A 21,959-nucleotide genomic window follows, 5' to 3' on the forward strand; every position below is an offset into this window, starting at 1 on the left:
CGTGTAGCTCAGGGCTCCAGTGTAGGAATGAAAGCAGTGTAGACACACGATTCCTTGGAGAGTGGTAACCGGGTGGTCTGCTAGAGTTCACCCTCTTAGACATAGCTAATCATCCGTAGCATAGATTGTTAAAAGGTTCCTTTGTCTTCAACCTCGTGTTGTGTTTTGGGTTTGCGACTATCTCAGAGCTTGGCTGTAGCTCGTGGTCACCTAGTCTGATATGTTCATTCTTAACTCACATGTTTTATACCCTTGGGTCAGAAATGGGCGTTTCCACCTTTAGGGCAAGTTCTCCGGGCGTAACTAGCTACTAGGCAAGGTCTGGATTGTACTCCGATCCAATTTAGACAACTAACTTCACATTTCATCTTTACAAAAACATTCTCTTTGGTCTGCAAACGTCAGGTACATATTGTGAAATCTCTTCAAGTTACAATGTTAACGTTATAACATTGTCATTTAGCTTTTAATAACATAGCAAAAAACGACATTCATTTTCATATTCCATCTGTCGTTATTACTACCATTTTGGCTGACGAAACATCAGTCCATGTATTGCATGTTACTGTTCTGAGGTAGGTTCTCCATAGGCCCCACCATACATTCCATTCCACTCTGTGGAGAGTAAAACGTTCCCACCAAAACCACACTGATCACTATCAGATCTCCTAGCATGCTCGATCTACTGCAGGTAGACCTTTTTAGGATTGTTTTTAATATCTGTGTTTTTGCGTGTACATTGATTGATTCATCTTGTGGTACACAAAGATAAATAACATGCATTAGTTAGATGTATCGCACCCGTTACTGAACTAGTTGTTCCATTCTTAATTCTGTCTGGATTCAAATAGGAATTATACATCACTTAGCTAGCCAGCCTAATGTGATTTGCAGTCCTAATGTCGCCTGTAAACCAGGAGGTTCCTAACACCACTGTTTTAAGGTAAAACGTGCCCATCAAATGAAGGCCTATGATATAGAGTCTAAGAGTCTAATTGTAATAATTGTAATCAGAATATTTGCCTACAGCTGGAACTCACAGTTGAATGAATTCGACAGCCATGTCTCTGTCACTAACAAATCAAGTAATGGGTGTTAACTCTACAATTCACTCAAAAAGCCAAGGAACACTGGGAAATTATATTGGAGTCATGACTAAGTGAAGGCGTGGCTTTCAATTTTTGTTTTTGGCCATCCGTAAGTGCACGTGTTGTGAAAGTTTAAGTGGTCTATGGTTATATTAATTGAAGTTGGAGTATGTGTCCACTGCCAGTCCCGAAGTCTTTGTAAATGTTTAATTAATGCTGGAGGTGTCACGCCCTGGTCGAAGTATATTGTGTTTGTCTTTATTGCCAGGAAAGGCCGGGGTGTGACATGGGTTTATTGTGGTGTGTTTTGTCTTGGGGTTTTGTTAGGTATTGGGTGTGTGGCTTAGTGGGGGTATCTAGCAAAGTCTATGGCTGTCTGGAGTGGTTCTCAATCAGAGGCAGGTGTTTATCGTTGTCTCTGATTGGGAACCATATTTAGGCAGCCATATTCTTTGAGTGTTTTGTGGGTGATTGTTCCTGTCTTTGTTTGCACCAGATAGGGCTGTTTTGGTTTTCACATTTCATTATTTTGTAGTTTCTTCATGTATAGGTTTTTCCTTCATTAAAATATCATGAATCATCATCACGCTGCATTTTGGTCCGACTCTCCTTCTCCACAAGAAAGCCGTTACAGGAGGAATACAGATAAAATACTATTTCTTTAGCAGTACTACTGCTACTTTCTTAGATGACAATGTGAAGTGCTTGGGACTAAACTAAATATAGCACAGGGTCTTCGCATCAAGGAGTGGAGCATGGTAATCAGACAACAATATCAGGATACAATTTATTGTCATTTTCAGCACCACAAGGCACTATCTCAATAGGCCTACATAATTTCCAAATATTTTCCGCTCCTACCAGACAGTCTTCCATAGACAGCAATATCAGATTTCTCACAAGCAAATATCACTAGGTTTATATGTTTAATTTCACATACTCATACAGACACTAATGTGTTGCAACACTCACGGAAGGTGTGTCAAGGGAGGAGGAGAGCAGGTCTAGGGCATTAAACACCACATTTAAAATTGCTACAGTTCCATACTTACTGTCGATTAGCCGCCACCGCCGCCGTTCTCCCAAGGCACTTCGACCTTAACAGGGTAAAAAGGATCCCCTGAATAACACACAAATGGATGGCATTTACACAACAGGCCACGTCCTTAAAATAGGTCGACGGTTATACCACATTACACTTAAAGTACATACGAGCATATGGCATTAAAGACTTGTAAATATTATTCCAAAGTCCTTCATCCAACACGAGGTGTTATGGTGTTATGGTTAAACATACTATATGAGGTGTTATTGTGGGGGTGGTCTTAGAGCGGCAGGTTAGGTTGGCGGTAAGATAGAAGACAGGAAAAAAAAGATGAGAGTGGAACATACTATGAGTAAATATGGAGTATTGGATTTCATCAGCCTTCTGGAAGATCTGATGAAGAGGTAGCGGGCGCTCCGATCCATGCGACTTCGACAAGAACTGTGACTTTCTTTGCTAGTCGGTGATGGGCGCCATTGATAGGAGTTATAATGGGGATGGCATTAAGTGTTGAGGATGAGCTGAGATGGAAGATTCCTGGTGTCTGTGACGCCCTCCGTTTGGTGAGACGCAGATCCGGGGGAGAGCGTGGTGAAACGGTGAAGACTATCCTGCAGTGGTTTAGGTGTCAAGCTTATGGTCATGTTGCAACCGTGTGTAGGAGGGACATTTCTAGATGTGAGAAGTGTGCAGGAGGGCAAGAGACGAAGGAAGAGACGACGGAATGTGTTGTGTTGTTTTGTGTATAAGCTGTGGGGGTGCCCATGGGGCTGGAGATGGGAGGTGTCCAGTGAGAGAAAGGCAGGTTGAGGTTGCCAGGGTCAAAGTAGTACAGAAAGTGTATGTATGCCGAAGCAGTGAAGAGAGTGGTAGAGGAAGATGGGTACAGGGTGAAGGATCCTGAGAGGATTCTTGTGAGTAAGCAGAGACCAAGAGAAAGGGCTAGGAATAATATGTGCTTCAGTAAGGTTTCTTAGAATTCATAGCCATGGTTGACAACTGTACTGTAGAAATGGAATGTAAAGTCACAGAAAATTGAGGGTTGTGGTGGCAGCTGCAGAGAAGTGCTTGGGATTGCGAGATTTTACTGCAGAAGATTTGCAGGGTGTGTTGAGTGGTAGTGTTCTGTCTTCCCAAACCATTGGCCTGGAGTAGGATTAGATAGTGGAATAGGTGGTGTTTTTCTTTGTGGGCCAATAATTGTCAGGGCAATTTTTTCTCTCTCCCAATTTTGTATCAACGCAAATTAATGTAGGTGGGCCGTGCCTGGCATCACACTCCAGTACAGTAGGTGGCGGTGTATGCACCTACAAGTTGGATGCGATCTGCCAACCGAATCCCAAAGAAGAAGAAGCAGAAGACGAAGAAGAGGAGGAGGTGTTATTGCATAACACTAAAACTGTTAATTCCCTCACACTGACTAAGTGTAGGAGCATCATTTGTTACTGAAAAGTGTGGACCCGTGTAGAAACTGGCCCAGTATTACATTTAATACGGTCAGTGTTGCTGTAACACTGGAGCGTTTGCTGTGTATGTATGTCTCTGTCAATCAATGTATCTGTCTATCAGCGATATGTGCATTCCTTCCCACACACCTATCTGCCCCACCAACTAACCTCTATAAATATGGTTACACTTCACTTTCACACCTATATTGTAAGGCCTACATAATTCATAAGAATCAATGCACCTTTGTTTTACTCTTGGCTGAATAACATACAGGTATGTCAAGCAATGTGCTTCAATATATCTTTTAACCTTTCTCCCTCTCTTTCACTCTTTCTTCATTTGTGTCTGTTTCCGTGTGCTGTCCCTGTGTCTACTCCACCTGTCGGGGCTAGAGACATAATGTCCTCTTTATGTTGTGGAGAAGTCTTTAGGAGGCGTGGGATGTGGGGAAGCTTCCCCTCTCCGTGTCATTTTGATTAATGGGAACAGGGGTGTGTCTGTGGGTAGGGCAAGTTTTTCTCTGGGAAGCAGCGAGCCATCAGTCACCTTCCAGTCTCCAGAGTCAAGGTGTCCATAAACATGCACATAAAATCACATTCTTTCAGCAGGTGCTACCCTGTCCTTGGGAGGTAAAAAGATAAAGTCAAATTGGCCTATATTAGAATGATGTTATAGACCAATCCCTGAGGACAGACTGTTTTTAGTTTTCTGTCACCACGTCTAAAGTCAGAGCTGGAGCTAAAGTATTCCCTGATGGAGTGTGATTGGTGCCACAGAGGAGAGGGGCGCAATCTGGACACTGCAAGACAGCTGCTGCAATCGAATATCCACTGCATACAAACAGGACAGAGGAGCCGAAATGTGTCTCTTGGCAAAATAGTGAAATTACACATTTGAAACATGTAGTCTGCCTTGTAAATACGTTGTCAGATGGTGGACATTTTCAATGCACTACTATGGGTGTCATGAATACTTATGAATAGTTCCAAGAGACATAAGACATAAAACATGCAAATAACACATGCAGTATGACAGTTTGTCGTGACAAGTTCAGCTAGCTGACTAGATTCTCATCAGGACACCTTGCCACCTTTTGCCCGAAACATATGTCACGCTAGATCTCCATCAAAACTCACACATCCTTGCTAATCTTATGCAGCTTTAAGCAGCTTCATTCCAGGAGAAGCTAGCTAGCTCATCTGCACTGTTTTGATGCTCTGGCTCAACTCATAAACAGCATATGCTCCAAACAATCACGGTTACCCTGGAGGCAGTTCTAACCTTGAGGCTTCAGGAGCAGATGTTGGAAGAAATAACAGGAGAAAAAGAGATCATAACAGCCTTGAAAGGCTTGGGGCGGCAGCGTAGCCTAGTGGTTAGAGCGTTGGACTAGTAACCGGAAGGTTGCGAGTTCAAACCCCCGAGCTGACAAATCTGTCGTTCTGCCCCTGAACAGGCAGTTAACCCACTGTTCCCAGGCCGTCATTGAAAATAAGAATGTGTTCTTAACTGACTTGCCTGGTTAAATAAAGGTAATTTAAAAAAAAAAGCATGATTTACTGATGTAAACATTTGCTTAAAAATTGGTCACCAGCGTAGCATGTTATATACGTATTTAGCCTAAAAATCCTTAAAAATATTATTTAAAAAAAAATTATCCTGAGAAACGTACTGTTCTTTTAAATCCAACTCTTACACTACAGTAGAATGACTTATTTAAATCTGAGCAGTGTTTGCGTGATTCACTCATACATATATTTAAGAAGGCGTTGTACCTTGTGATGCCATTGCCAAAGCCTGGATAGTTGGCCGTGTGAAAGGTATAAAAAGTTAATCATATTTCTCACTGTCTTTAAGCAGTATGTTCATTCAGGTGCAGAGTGAATGCTCAGAGGAAGACTAAGAGCAGTGAAACCCAAATAAAAGTTTCATATTTAAGCTCTCAGTTGTTCATGTGCATATCTTACTGTAATATATGCACATGCACAACTTTGCTTCAAAATTTGTTTCAATAACTTTTTGTTGATTCCCATTATTAGTTGAATTTTGAACCGTAAAACAAATGGGGATATAATTTAAAATAGGAAGGGGTGGGATATGTTCGATGAGCACACATAGAGTTTTCTCTTTTACACATAGTATGGGTGATACAGAAGTTTGCTAGGAGTTACACCTCACATGACTGATTGTATGAATGAATCTCCTCTGAAACTAAGCAGCATTAGTCCTGGTTGGTCCATGGATGGGAGGCATTCTTTCATCTAGTCGAAAAAAATACATCCCAGGGCAGTGATTGGGGACATTGCCCTATGTGCTGTAGGGTGCTGCCTTTTGGCTGGGACTTTTGATGGGTATCCTGAATCTCGGTGGTCAGTAAAGATCCTGTGGCACTTATTGTAAGAGTAGGGGTGTTAACCCTGGTGTGCTGGCTGGATTCCCAATCTGACCATTATGGCCACCTAATCATCCCCAGCTTCCAATTGGCTCATTCATCTCCACTCGCCTGTAAATATTCCCCAGGTTGTTGCTGTAAATGAGAATGGGTTCTCAGTCAAGTTACCGGGTTAAATAAAAGCAGTGAAAATTGAGTCACACCTGAACCAAATTATATAGGACTTCATAGGTGCTTTTGAAAAATGGTACAGTTTATGAACAAATCATCTTATATAAGAGTGATATGGCAATGAAGAACCCAATTGGAATTAATACAAATAGATTATACCAACATGATGGTCTGTCTGTAATATCTTAGGATGTAGTGAGGTCATGCAAAAGCTGATACATCTACAAAAGCCTTATCCTATTTCAGGATCAAAGTCATCTCTCTAGAGCAGTGGTTCCCAAACTTTTTAAAGTCCCGTACCCCTTCAAACATTCAATCTCCAGCTGCCTACCCCCTCTAGCACCTGGGTCAGCGCACTCTCAAATGTTTTTTTGTTGTTGTCATTATTGTAAGCCTGCCACACACACTATACAATATATTTATTAAACATAAGAATGAGTGTGAGTTTTTGTCGCGACCCGGCGTGACAAGGAGCTCTTATAGGACCAGGGCACAAAAATAATATAATAATAATGAATCATTTTGCTCTTTATTTAACCATCTTACATATAAAACCTTACTTGTTCATCGAAAATGGTGAATAACTCACCACAGGTTAATGAGAAGGGTGTGCTTGAAAGGATGCACATAACTCTGCAATGTTGGGTTGTATTGGAGAGAGTCTCAGTCTTAAATCATTTTCCACAGTCTGTGCCTGTATTTAGTTTTCATGCTAGTGAGGGCAGAGAATCCACTCTCACATAGGTACTTGGTTGCAAAGGGCATCAGTGTCTTAACCGCGCGATTTGCCAAGGCAGGATACTCTGAGTGCAGCCCTATCCAGAAATCTGGCAGTGGCTTCTGATTAAATGACATTTTCACAGAACCGCTTGTTGCAATTTTGATGATGCTCTCTTGTTCAGATATCGGTAAGTGGACTGGGGGCAGGGCATGAAAGGGATAACGAATCCAGTTGTTTGTGTTCTCAGTTTTGGGAAAGTACCTGCATAATTGCGCACTCAACTCACTCAGGTGCTTTGCTATATCACATTTGACATTGTCCGTAAGCTTGAGTTCATTTGCACACAAAAAAGACCTGTGTGTTGTCCTTGTTAATGCAGACAGAGAAGAGCTCCAACTTCTTAATCATAGCCTCAATTTTGTCCCGCACATTGAATATAGTTGCGGAGAGTCCCTGTAATCCTAGATCCAGATCATTCAGGCGAGAAAAAACATCACCCAGATTGGCCAGTCGTGTGAGAAACGTATCATCATGCAAGCGGTCAGACAAGTGAAAATTATGGTCAGTAGAGAAAAATGTAAGCTCGTCTAAAAAAAAAAAAAACGTGTCAATACTTTGCCCCTTGATAAGCGCACTTCTGTATGTTGTAAAAGCGTTACATGGTCGCTGCCCATATCATTGCATAGTACAGAAAATACACGAGAGTTCAGGGGCCTTGCTTTAAGAAAATGTTCACTGTAGTGTCCAAAACATCTTTCAAGCTGTCAGGCATTCCCTTGACAGCAAGTGCCTCTTGGTGGATGCTGCAGTGTACCCAAGTGGCATCAGGAGCAACTGCTTGCACACGCGTTACCACTCCACTATGTCTCCCTGTCTCCCTGTTGCGCCATCAGTACAGATACCAACATGAGCTGCAGCTACGTTTGGCTACATACGGACCCGTTAGTGGAATTCCCGTGAGAGAGTAACAGTTGATGTGATTGGATGTTAATTATTTGACTAGGCTTCCTGTATTTTGACATTGTGTTGTTATTTCGATGAACACTAACTGGTTTAACTTGATTTTTGGCAGTGAAACGAGGCTACTCTGGCGAAAAAAACAACTCACCCAAATGTTTAGACCTGTTGGAAAATATAAATGGACTGTTTGAAAATGTGAGGGGTACGCGTACCCCAGTTTGGGAATACCTGCACTAGAGTATCATACTCTTGTAACTTTATACTACAGTGTACTCAAATGATACTGGCCATCCCCCCAGCCATGAGATGCCAAATTGCCACAGTAATGCAGTAGCCATACTGCTGATACGTTTGAGAGATAACATCCTCCGTCTCGCGCTGTCTAGATGCCAGCCTGTTTGGCCTGGAGGCGATATATTAAATGGTATATTGATAATTGAAATCTTTTTGGTACTTTTTGCTGACAATGCCCTTTTAGGCAGATGGCCTCTATTACTCATGTGTGAGAGAGAGAGAGAGAGAGAGAGAGAGAGAGAGAGAGAGAGAGAGAGAGAGAGAGAGAGAGAGCACAACAAGGGAGCTTCGGAAGATCTGAGAGCCAAAACAATGTGCGTGCCTGTGTGAGGAAGAAAGCCAATTACGGCTGTTGGCACTCATAAGATGTGCGAAGAATAATGTCACATGGACTCTTGTCAATCATGGGGATAGCAAGAATCCAACGTTAGCCTTATCAGGTGGAGTTTCTCAGCACATGCATAAAAAAAAAAAAAAAATCTCATTAGCCTAGGCAGCCGATAGTGCATGCTAGATCTGCACTATCGTCTAGGATTGATGTGCATTCAAAGTAATATGCTCGTGTCCTCCATGGCCCGGCTTGTACATAAAACATCCTCGATTCAGGCTGCAATGGCATCATTTCCCTCCTTATCTACATTGAAAGGGGAGAAGGCTGTAAAAAAAACTGCAAAAATATCTGTACTGTCTTAATAAAACAACTTTCCACAACTATTGGATGTCCATTTGGATGTCTGACAATGTGGGATGTTGCACGCTGCGTTCAGCCAAGGCTGTGCAACATCCTAAATTGTCTGAAAATATGAAAATGGTGGTGGAAAATGGTGTTTTACTCACAGTACACATATATTTCCAGTTTTTGTTGTGCCTTTTCACTGTTAAAGCTAGTTAAAGAGGGAAATGATGCCATTGATGCCTCACCTCTCTTATCCTACCTCATTTGCACATGCTGTATATAGATTTTCCTACTGTATTATTGATTGTATGTTTGTTTATTCCATATGTAACTCCGTGTTGTTGTATGTGTCGAACTGCTTTGCTTTATCTTGGCCAGGTCGCAGTTGCAAATGAGAACTTGTTCTCAACGAGCCTACCTGGTTAAATAAAGGTGAAATACATTTTTAAAAAGCCTGAATCATGAATGGTTTATGTACGAGTCTGTCCACAGGGGACACAAATGTAATATGGGGAATGCACATCAATCTAACATGGAACCCAATCCGGCTGCGCGTGTGCGCCATCGTGCATACGTTTATTTTGTTCCCCCACACCAAATGCGATCACGACATGCAGGTTATAATATCAAAACAAACTCTGAACCAATTACATTACTTTGGGAACAGGTCGAAAAGCATTAAACATTTATGGCAATTTAGAGAGCTAGTGTCACGAATTACTAAGGTGGGTGGAATCAGGCGCAGAGAGCAGGTTTCAGTTATTTGTCAGTTTATTTTCCGGCACACAAACGACGGTCACGCCAACACACAGGGCGAATAAAATACCCGGCCCTAACACAGGACCAAAATAGTCCGGAGAATAAAACACACGAAAAACCACCATATAACAGGACAACAAAAACAATCCCGCACAAAACAAGGGCGGGACAACCTACTATATAAGGACGCTAATTAAACTAAAATACACACAGGTGAAACTAATAAGACAAAACCAACAGACAAACGAAAAAGGGATCGGTAGTGGCTAGTAGGACGGTGACGACGACCGCCGAGCACCGCCCGAACAGGCAGGGGAGCCAACTTCGGCGGAAGTCGTGACAGCTAGCTTGCACTTGCTAGCTAATTTGTCCTATTTAGCTAGCTTGCTGTTGCCAGCTAATTTGTCCTGGGATATAAGCATTGAGTTGTTATTTGACCTAAAATGCACAAGGTCCTCTACTTCGACAATTAATCCACAAATAAAACGGTCAACCGAATCGTTTCTAGTCATCTCTCCTCCGTCCAGGCTTTTTCTTCTTTGCATTTAAATGGTGATTGACGTCTAAACTTTTATTATAATATTACCACGATGACCGACAACACAGTTTGTCTTTCAATCACCCACGTGGGAATAACCAATGAGGAGATGGCATGTGAGTATCTGCTTCTATAAACCAATGAGGAGATGGGAGAGGCAGGACTTGCACCACAATCTGCGTCACAAATAGAACTGATCTATTTTAGCCCTTGACAATGCAGATGCTTGTTGATGCAATAATTTAATAATATAGATTTCTTAATTTATTTTGCAACGCGAGCGGTGTATTCAGGGTATTAGATGATAGTGTGCACTAGATCTGCACTATCGGCTGCCTGGGCTAATTACTGTAGATTGATGCCAATGTTCAGCCAATTGCTCATACTGCTCCCCACTGGGCACACAAAGTTTAGTTTTGACTTACATTTGGTTGTTGTCAAACGTGAATTCAACGTGAAACATCACCATGTCATTGGATTCTGGTTAAAATTTGGGTGAAAAAAAGACAAAATCCCCTTACTTGAATGACTTTTTTCAAATCCAATCAGTTTTACAAGTTGATTCAACATCATTTTATTCCTTGGAAACAACATTGATTCAAATAGTTTTTGCCCAGTGCATCTCACCTGTAAAGACTCAATGGAGCACCAGCTGTTTGGTAGGATTTCTCTCCCGGGTATCTTTCAAGTGGAGTACATAACTTGTGGTCGCTATTGAAAACAAGCAATTATATCCTTGGACAAACATTCCCTGAGAATAGAAATGGTCCTCTTACTCATGTCTTCAATTTAGATGCCAAACACTAGCAATCAGTCTGTGCAAATGATCAATTAAATCACTACATAGAGTTCATGTCTGTATTGAAAGCACTAAATGTACAGGTGTACGTTCCTGTATGTACACAGTTTTACAGTGCACTGGGAAAGTATTCAGACCCCTTGACTTTTTCCACATTTTAACATTACAGCCTAATTCTAAAATTGATTGCATCATTTTTTCCCTCATCAATCTACACACAATACTCCATAATGATCAAGCAAAAAAAGGTTTAGAAAATATTGCAAATGTATAAAAAGTAAAAACTGAAATATGTTTTGTTGAAGCAACCTTTGGCAGCGATTACAGCCTTGAGTCTTCTTGGGTAATGACACTACAAGCTTGGCATACATTTATTTGTGGAGTTTCTCCCAATCCCCTCTGCAGATCCTCTCAAGCTCTGTCAGGTGGCATGGGGAGTGTTGCCACACAACTAATTCAGGTCTCTCCTGAGAGATTAGATCAGGTTCAAGTCCGGGCTCTGGCTGGGCCACTCAAGGACATTCAGAGACTTGTCCCAAAGCCACTCATATATTTCTGTTTATTTTTAATTTTTAATACATTCGCTTTGTCGTCATGGGGTATTGTGTGTAGATTGCTGATTAAAAAAAATATTTACTCAATTTTAGAATAAGGTTGTAACGTGACAAAATGTGGAAAAAGTCAAGGGGTCTGAATACTTTCCGAAAGCGCTGTATACAAGTCTGAAACGCCCTGGATGTGACCCCACTCCGTTTCATCTCCAAACTGCCTCTACTCTAGCCTTCCTTCTGGTGCTGACTGCTCAAGCCAATGAACGACCTTGCCCGCCATGATCGTCCATCTATTGACAACAACAAAAATTCAAGGCATGTAATTATTTCCTGCTTAAAGCTCTTCCAGATTGTAATGCTCTGGATAAGAGCGTCTGCTAAATGACTTAAATGTAAATGTAAATGTAATGAAAAGCGCTATAAAAGAGTAAGAAATTATTATTGCTATAGCTGTGTAAATGGAAGGAACCAGTATATTACCCACCACCACTAATACATCACGTCAAGATAATAGCTTTTATTTTGATTCTGTCAGACCTTGTGAGTGCATTTCTAAACCCCAAAATGATGGGCTAAAAACAACCCAATGTGTATTATTTGGTAAACCAGCGCTTGGCTAAATAGTTATTTTGACCCAGTCTGTTGGGTCTTGCAAATAACCCAACATGTTGGGTTTTTGGGATTACCCAGACATCAGTTAATTTAACCATCAACTGGGTAGTTTTTCATCTGATGCTGGGTTGACCAAGCAGCTGGGTCTTTTTTAAATGTAATCTGGTTATTTTCAGGAGGAGTGGCTTTTTAGGGGCATGGCTTTCAGCTAGATCTGTCCATCATGTTAAATTTATATTGTGCAAATGCAATTTTCCTTTTTTTTGGGGGTACACATTCTTCTGTAATATTTGGATTATTTATTGCACATTATAATAAGGTACAGTATACCACCTTATTGCCTCCCAACAACGTGATGTACATATGCTGTCAAGAAAATTATCCACTTCTGTAAGTGTCATTGAAGCGACAAATATGTCAATGTTCAACCTTCACATGCAATAACTATACAATGGAACAGATGAACAGGAATGACATTTACTCTCAATGCCTTGCCCCTAGTAAACTACCCCTCCAGTCTTCTGATCTGACCCGCTGGGTCATATCTCAATAAACCAGCAACAATAACCCAGCACCCAGCATCAATAACCCAGCGTTTTTTAAAGAAAACAACCCAACTAAGTGAACCAATGCCAGCAACCCAGCAGTTGGGTCAACCAAACAACCCAGCACTTCTTTGACTGTACCATCATGGCACTGAAAAACAACAGACTGTTGCAGCTACATCACATCAATAAATGTTTTCCTAAATGTCATTCATTTATCTATATCTCGCTCCAGCAACCGAGGGACATTTCATGTCAGGGCTTGAATCAAACACTCCAGGAATAGATTGAATGGGAGGCAGAGGAACAAGCACTCAGTCACATACAGTTGACAGACGAGAGTTGCGACAAACACGCAGAACAAAGGGTTGAAATCTATTATGGAAGTAGAAAAGGGGTTGTATGTGGATGCCCTATGTGCAAAATCTTAATAGGTTGTATGTAGCGACAGTGTTTGATGTAGTCATTTCTAACTGCCTTCAGTTATTTGCACTCACTTGGAAATGGTAAACTCGATCAATATGATCGTCAAGAGGGCAGGCAAACATCAAGAACGTGTTTCTTTTGCAGAGGAACACAAACAAAATGCAAGTGATAATTACAACCAATTGCTAGAGTGTTTCTGTTTGGTCACAGTTTTTTTTGTGACACACTGTGTTTGTCGATGTCTGTCTAGATGTCTTTTTATATCTCGTGCAAATGTTGCTTCTTCTTGCACTTCATAATTGCTATGCACACAGGGGAAACAGAGGCTTTGTTTGCTGTTGTGCTGCATGCGTGTAGATCAATTCCTCTCCCACTCTAACCCCTTTGATAATTGCTGAGAGTAGATGGTGTGTTTACTGTTACAATTTTGCCAGCTCTGAGAGAGAGAGAGAGAGAGAGAGAGAGAGAGAGAGAGAGAGAGAGAGAGAGAGAGAGAGAGAGAGAGAGAGAGAGAGAGAGAGAGAGAGAGAGAGAGACACATTGTACGGCTATAGGAAAAAAACGAGAAAGCGAAGCTTATTGAAAATGCAAGGTCAGATATGGTTGGGGGGTGAATCAATAGTTTTAAAAATGAGAGATGGAGCAGAGAAAAAGCCCTTCAAAGTGTCGAATTCGATAAAAGTTGGTGTCGGGATATTTCACTTTTGTGAATTTAGGTGCAGAAACTGCAGACCTCCAGGCAACCCTTTGGATCCCTCCATTCAAAGGACTGAGCTTATTGAGTCAAAGGGAATCTGTTAAGCCATGTTTAAATCCCCTTAAGATGTGGTTGATGTGTAGATGGCCAGATCTGATATTCAGTTAGATGGCAAAATAATCGCTCATGACTTGAGCATTTTCTTGACAGATTAGACATCTGGAGCCTTTCTTCGCAATGCTTTTAAAGGCTTGACTTCAACGACTGCGAGTGCGAAGAGGGTCTTGTAAGGGAAATATTATTAGCCTTTACATATTCGAGGAGGCCACATTCCAATCGGCTCCTCTACACTTCGGATATCATGGCGGCTGGTTGTTTAGCGGGCCCGCGAGGAGTGTCACCCGCAAAGTGACAGAGTGAGGGATCCGCGAGCATAGCAATGAACTGAGTACTTCTGCAGAGAGGGTAAAGAGGGGCAATTTCTGGAATGATGGGTGCCGGAGATGATGCCCAATATGCTTCAACTCCTCTAAATTTACGGCCTCTGAGGCACCCTGTAAACAGCTGGGGGGAAAAACTGGGCCCTTTCTGTGTCTCTTTAATTTTTTTTCTCTCGCTATGTCCTTGAGAAAACAGATTTTTATATTTCTCCAGAGATACAGTATATTTAACTATAGTGCAGGCATTGTTTGGTTCTCAATATTGCATTTTTTTTTACCCGTTCATCTATCAACCGGTGACAGAGCCTGAATAGATTTATGCAAGTCCCAGGGTTATGAGCAATCATATTGGCAGGTTTTAGGCTGAGAAGTGTAATGATGCCAGTAGCACCACTGAGTAGGGATGTGTTTGTGGCTAGTTGGTAATGGATTAACCTTTGACCTCTAAAGATGAAGGTACATGGAGAAGGATGGAAGCGGAATGCAAGAGGTTCGGTACAAAAGAGGTGGTGGATTTATTTATAAAAATAATAAAGAAAAAATGAATAAAAATAAATGTCAAAGAATACATGTCAAGTAAGAATGTAAAGAATGTACAAGGTAAAGTAAGAAACAAAGGAAGGACAAACATATTCAAAATTCTCACAGACTCAGGACAAACTACTAACCAACCAAGAGTCTGGGCTAAATGCCAAGCTAAATATATTTACGGAGATCTACCCAGCTTGTACTAAATCATTACTGTAGCTCAGTAGAGGGTAGGCTACACCACTGGAAGTAGAGAGTAAATGCTTTTAAACATGATCACACAATAGGTTTTTAACATTGGTGTAACGCAACTTCAATGTCATAAAAATAGAGCTCAATACATGATTCAATATTCATACTGCAGTAGATCTTTCAACATAATATTCAATAGATACACTAGGACATAGTTACCCTTGTACACTAGGACATAGTTAACCTTGTACACTAGGACATAGTTACCCTTGTACACTAGGACATAGTTACCCTTGTACACTAGGACATAGTTACCCTTGTACACTAGGACATAATTACCCTTGTACACTAGGACATAGTTACCCTTGTACACTAGGACATAGTTACCCTTGTACACTAGGACATAGTTACCCTTGTACACTAGGACATAGTTACCCTTGTACACTAGGACATAGTTACCCTTGTACACTAGGACATAGTTACCCTTGTAGACTAGGACATAGTTACCCTTGTACACTAGGACATAGTTACCCTTGTACACTAGGACATAGTTACCCTTGTACACTAGGACATAGTTACCCTTGTACACTAGGACATAGTTACCCTTGTACACTAGGACATAGTTACCCTTGTACACTAGGACATAGTTACCCTTGTACACTAGGACATAGTTACCCTTGTAGACTAGGACATAGTTACCCTTGTACACTAGGACATAGTTACCCTTGTACACTAGGACATAGAATGTATGCACACATGACTGTAAGTCGCTTTGGATAAAAGCGTCTGCTAAATGGCATATATTATTATTATTTATATTGATACAGTGCATTGCAAAAGTATTCATCCTCCTTGGTGTTTTTCCTATTTTGTTGCATTACAACCTGTAATTTAAGTGGATTTATATTTGCATTTCATGTAATGGAAATACACAAAATAGTCCAAATTGGTCCAAAAATGAAAAGTGGTGCGTGCATATATATTCACCCCCTTTGCTATGAAGCCCCTAAATAAGATCTGGTGGAACCAATTACCTTCAGAAGTCACATAATTATTTAAATAAATTCCACCTGTGTGCAATCTAAGTGTCACATGAACTGTCACATGATCTCAGTAAATATACAACTGTTCTGAAAGGCCCCAGAGTCTGCAACACCACTAAGCAAGGGGCACCACCAAGCAAGCGGCACCATGAAGACCAAGGAGCTCTCCAAACAGGTCAGCTACAAAGTTGTGGAGAAGTACAGATCAGGGTTGGGTTATAACAAAATATATCCGGAACTTTGAACATCCCACAGAGCACCATTAAATACATTATTTAAAAAAATGAAAGAATATGGCACCACAACAAACCTGCCAAGAGAGGGCCGCCCACCAAAACTCACAGACCAGGCAAGGAGGGCATTAATCAGAGAGGCAACAAAGAGACCAAAGATAACCCCGAAGGAGCTGCAAAGCTCCACAGATGAGATTAGAGTATCTGTCCATAGGACTACTTTAAGATGTACACGCCACAGAGCTGGGCTTTACAGAAGAGTGGCCAGAGAAAAGCCATTGCTTAATGAAACAAATAAGCAAACATGTTTGGTGTTCACCAAAATGCATGTGGGAGATTCCCCACTAAAATTCAGCTGTTTGGCCAACAAGGAAAATGCTATGTCTGGCGCAAACCCAACACCTCTCATCACCCTTTTTTCATCACCCTTTTTTGTTCATCGCAGGGACTGGGAAACTGGTCAGAATTGAAGGAATGAGGGATGGTGCTAAATACAGGGAAATTCTTGAGGGAAATCTGTTTGTCGTCCAGAGATTTGAGACTGGGACGGAGTTTCACCTTCACAAGGACAATGACCCTAAGCATACTGCTAAAGCAACACTTGAGTGGTTTAAAGGGAAACATTTAAATGTATTGGAATGACCTATTCAAAGCCCAGACCTCAATCCAATTGAGAATCTGTGGTATGACCTAAAGATTGTGTACATCAGCGGAACCCATCCAACTTGAAGGAGCTGGAGCAGTTTTTCCTTAAAGAATGGGCAAAAATCCCAGTGGTTAGATGTGCCAAGCTTATAGAGACATACCCCAAGAGACTTGCAGCTGTAATTGCTGCAGAAGGTGGCTCTACAAAGTATTGACTTTGGGGGGGTAAATAGTTATTCACACTCAAGTTCTGTTTTTTTTTGTCTTATTTCTTGTTTGTTTCACAATAAAATATATTTTGCATCTTCAAAGTGGTCGGCATGTTGTGTAAATCAAATTATACAAACCACCCCAAAAAAAATCAATTTTAATTCCAGGTTGTAAGGCAACAAAATAGGAAAAATGCCAAGGGGGGTGAATACTTTCACAAGCCACTGTTATCCCCTAATCTTTTCACGAGTCCCAATTACCCAACAAAACCATGCATTCCAAACATTGCTACGAGCCCAACTGTGCATTGGTTGCCCTGTGGCACTCTCATTGAAAGTTACGTATAGCCCAAATCGAATTCATAATGCTAAAAGATAACAGACAATGATGATCATGTTAAAAACAATATGGTAACTTTATTGGTAAACCCACAATGATATTTACATAGCAAAAGGCATGCTGTAACTAACATAATGTTGTGTTTGCTATTCCTATTCTGAAGACCAAGTATGGATAGCTGCAGCCCAATATAGCGACCGGAGTATGGACGTGTGGGTGTGTCGAAAATAGTGGTTGTATGAAAAGTGAATAAGCTAATTTGGCAGATTTATTGCCACTCAAGACCGTTTTGCGTTGCTGATTGGGCTCCACAACAAGGGTTAAGGGGAAGAGTTAGTTAAAAGGGTTAAGGTTAGGTGAAGGGTTAGTTAAAAGGGTTAGGGTTAGGTGAAGGGTTAGCTAAAAGGGTTAGGGTTAGGTGAAGGGTTAGTTAAAAGGGTTAATGTTAGGGTTAGGGGAAGAGTTAGTTAAAAGGGTTAAGGTTAGGGTTAGGTGAAGGGTTAGCTAAAAGGGTTAGGGTTAGGTGAAGGGTTAGTTAAACGGGTTAATGTTAGGGTTAGGGGAAGAGTTAGTTAAAAGGGTTAAGGTTAGGGTTATAGGTGAAGGGTTAGCTAAAAGGGTTAGGGTTAGGTGAAGGGTTAGTTAAAAGGGTTAATGTTAGGGTTAGGGGAATAGTTAGTTAAAAGGGTTAAGGTTAGGGTTAGGGGAAGAGTTAGTTAAAAGGGTTAAGGTTAGGGTTAGGTGAAGGGTTAGCTAAAAGGGTTAGGGTTAGGTGAAGGGTTAGCTAAAAGGGTTAAGGTTAGGGTTAGGGCAAGGGTTAGTTAAAAGGGTTAGGGTTAGGTGAAGGGTTAGTTAAAAGGGTTAATGTTAGGGTTAGGGGAAGGGTTAGTTAAAAGGGTTAATGTTAGGGTTAGGTGAAGGGTTAGTTAAAAGGGTTAATGTTAGGGTTAGGTGAAGGGTTAAGGTTAGGGTTAGGTGAAGGGTTAGTTAAAAGGGTTAAGGTTAGGGTTAGGGCAAGGGTTAGCTAACATGCTAAGTAGTTGCAAAGTAGCTAAAAAATAGTGAGTAGTTGAAAAGTTGCTAAAATGCCAAAGTTGTCTGTGATGAGATTTGAACTTCCAACCTTTAAGTTGCTAGACATTTGCATTATGTGCCTATCCATCCATCCACCCACCTTTTTTTTGTCTTATGTAACCATACCAAAAGTAACATACCATACTAAATGGAGAAATCTGGAATTACGTACAGAATAATATGAAATGCTCTGAGTCCAGGTTGCCATACCAGGAGACGGATACTTGGTCTAAAGATAACAACACCACTACGCAATACATTATACTGAGGTATTTGTTACTGCTGGCTTTGACTGCCACACTTAGTTCCTAGTTGGTTAGTAGAATGAAAGGGTAGAGTATAACCTAGTCCTATGTTAGGCAGCTTAAATTACTGTAGGTGAATACTTGGAATCCCCCACACAAAGCAGCACGCAGCATGCTCTCTGAAAACTGTAAAGTACTGTAGAACCATGTGTAATTTGTCCGGAGGCAGACTCAGAATGCCCGTGGGGACCCAGAAGGGTGTAACCCCGGAGATCACAGCCGTCTTGGCAACAGCAGGAGAGCGTGGCTGCACATCTTGTTCTCGGACCTTGTGGGAAATCTTTTCATCTGCATATTGTGCCCGTCAACCTTACAGACCCCACATCGATGTAGCTGTAGGGGTTTAGGGTTGTTAGTTGGATCATCTCGAGGCCAGGAGACTGTACCAGGCAACAAGGCATAAGAGGTCCTAAAAACAGAGTCACAACAGGGACAACATGTACTGGAAGCTTGTTCAATCTATTACATGAAGAAAATGTTTTTTTTTTTTTGCATTGTCTTCTGAAACAGTGTGTGTATGTGTGCACGTTTGTGCTTGTGTATGTGTGTAAACGTGGGCGCTGTGTGTATGTGTGTGTGTGTACATGCTCTGTGTGTACCATATACACACAGCTTACAGCATTATCCGCTGCTCTACGGATCAGGAGCTGATCTCTCTGCCCACACAGTTTTAGTGAAAGTACCCTTCCTATATACTGTGTCAGCAAAATGTATGTAGGTTCAGTACTTTTGTGAAACAGCACATTTGAAAAATACACTACCGTCCAAAATTTTGGGGTCACTTGTCCTTTTTTTTTTTTTGTCCCGGGTATCTTCGGTTCTGACACCCGGATCTGAGATCAACTCCAAAACAAAAACAAAACAAAAAACACTCCCCGATGCTTCCCTTAGGTGAGGTGTTATTCTGTAACAATGTGCGCTGAGAGTCGAGAAGCAAGTTCAGGGAGTGAGTGAGTTTTCATAAATATATACAACATAATACAAAATAAGACAAACAGACAACGCACAGACATGACACGGAGGCCGGAGAGGGGGCACATGTGACAAAATGGAAATGCAAACTGGTTGGTCTTCAGAAATAGATGGGAGGGATTGAAGGTAGCTGAAGGATGGGACGAAAAACAAACAAAATATAACTATTGTAAAATATATTGTGTGCGTAAAATGTGTATGGTGGAAGTAGAAGTTGAAGTGTTGTTGACCATTAGTTTACTCCATTTAGGGGAGGGTTGGTATGGTTAGGGGAAAATAATAATAATACAAATAATAATAAACAACAACAAAAGTACCCTCTCCCTGAGGGAACTGATCCGAGGAGAGAGGATGAGGGGGCAGACGGGGTAGACGGGACTGGCTGCAAGGAACCTTTCAGTCCACTGCACATCAAGTGCCCAACGAGCAATGCCGACCTTTCATGAAATGCACAATAAAATCTTTAAATGCCATTTCAAGGCTACTGAACGCAGGATAAATGGCCAGGAATAGCCTTTTGCATGCAGCCCTGTGTCTTCCAGTACTTAACAACATTAGGAGAGAGATGGAGAAAATGTCCAAATGGCCCAGACTGCAATGTAACCCCATAAACAAATCATGCCCATAAGGTGTTCACTGCTACATGACAATGTGACATTTTGAAAACAATCCTCATTATATATTTTCTTATCTCAAAAGTGGATCGTGTTTATTTAGAGTATCGGATTAATACTGTCTTTGCTGATTATTAAAATGTAAATTGTGACTAGTTTCTTAAATTAAAGCCAAGTGTGTGTGTGTGTGTGTGTGTGTGTGTCTGTGTTATTGGACTGGGCCAGCTCTTACTCAAAGCTGCCTGCCTGCGATCAATATATTATATTATTAGGATTTTAATAAAACACAAAGCCATCTTACTCTTTTGAAAGAGACCCCCATATTCAACTAGTTTGGATGTAATTAAATGAAGATGAATAATATGTTTTATTGTCACATACACCAGATAGGTGCAGTGAAATGTGTTGTTTTACAGGGTCAGCCATAGTAGTACGATGCCCCTGCAACAAATTATGGTTAAGTGGCTTGCTCAAGGGCACATCAACAGAATTCTCACCTTGTCAGCTTGGGTATTTAAACCAACAACATTTCGGTTATTGGCCCAATGCTCTAACCGATAGGCTACCTGCCACCCTAAATCTGTCTGATAGCGCAGGCTTTCATAGAGACTGTACTATATTTTTAAAAAGTTAGCTGATTCTGCACTTTCAAAATACCTTGACTTAAAGGTTTGGCTTAAAATTGGAACACCCCAAAAAAGGGTTTGTATAAAAGTTTCCAAACCTTCTGCTATCCTTTCTGCTAACACAACCATGTTCTCCTAGTTTAGTTTGTCTTTCTGTTGTTAGCCAGGTCAATTACAAGAACGCCATCATCTATTGATAATCTGCACGATGTCTCAAATCTCGACAAGCACTGAGTCAGCCTTTCGTTGTGGGCACATGGTTTGTGGACGTGTGTTGAAATGTAGCATATGGGGAACAGAAACACAGCCTTTTCCCCAATATGTTTGAATAATGGATTTTAAAAGGGTAAGCAAAGTGGACCAGTGCTTTGAGTATGCCCATGCTTCAAGCTACCTTAGTGGCCTAACAACACATGATACAGGATGCAGCCAGGCATACTGCTGTCTGAAGCCTTCTGGAGACCTCAGGTGGCAAACAGTGCTTTCCCTTCTCCAATCACACAATCTCTGTCTACTTTGTCAAAGATAAAGAATTATTTAACTGTCTTTCTGCCGAGAAGATGGCTATTCAATATTTTACCACTAGTGGCCATGCTGCTATAATCATTTTATGTTGACATCAAAAGTGTTATTGTAGTAGAATAGTGGCTAAGACTTTTGTTGTTTCTGACGGTAGATGGAAAAAAGGTCAAAATTATTCAGTGTTTCCTTATTTGGAATATTTCAGAAGTTGAAATGAACTTCCCTGGATAAAACATGGACCTAAAATGCTAATGTATCCTAATTTGAGTATTTCTTATACATATATTTCATATATGGATAGTATTATATGTACACCACATGTTACGCACCACACACACACACACACACACATACATACATACATACATACATACATACATACATACATACATACATACATATATACTGTCACGTTCTGACCTTTATTTCCTTTGTTTTGTCATTATTTAGAATGGTCAGGGCGTGAGTTGGGGTGGGCAGTCTATGTTTGTTT

This window comes from Oncorhynchus keta, chromosome 13 (genome assembly GCF_023373465.1).
Source record: "Oncorhynchus keta strain PuntledgeMale-10-30-2019 chromosome 13, Oket_V2, whole genome shotgun sequence".
Lineage (NCBI taxonomy): Eukaryota > Metazoa > Chordata > Actinopteri > Salmoniformes > Salmonidae > Oncorhynchus > Oncorhynchus keta.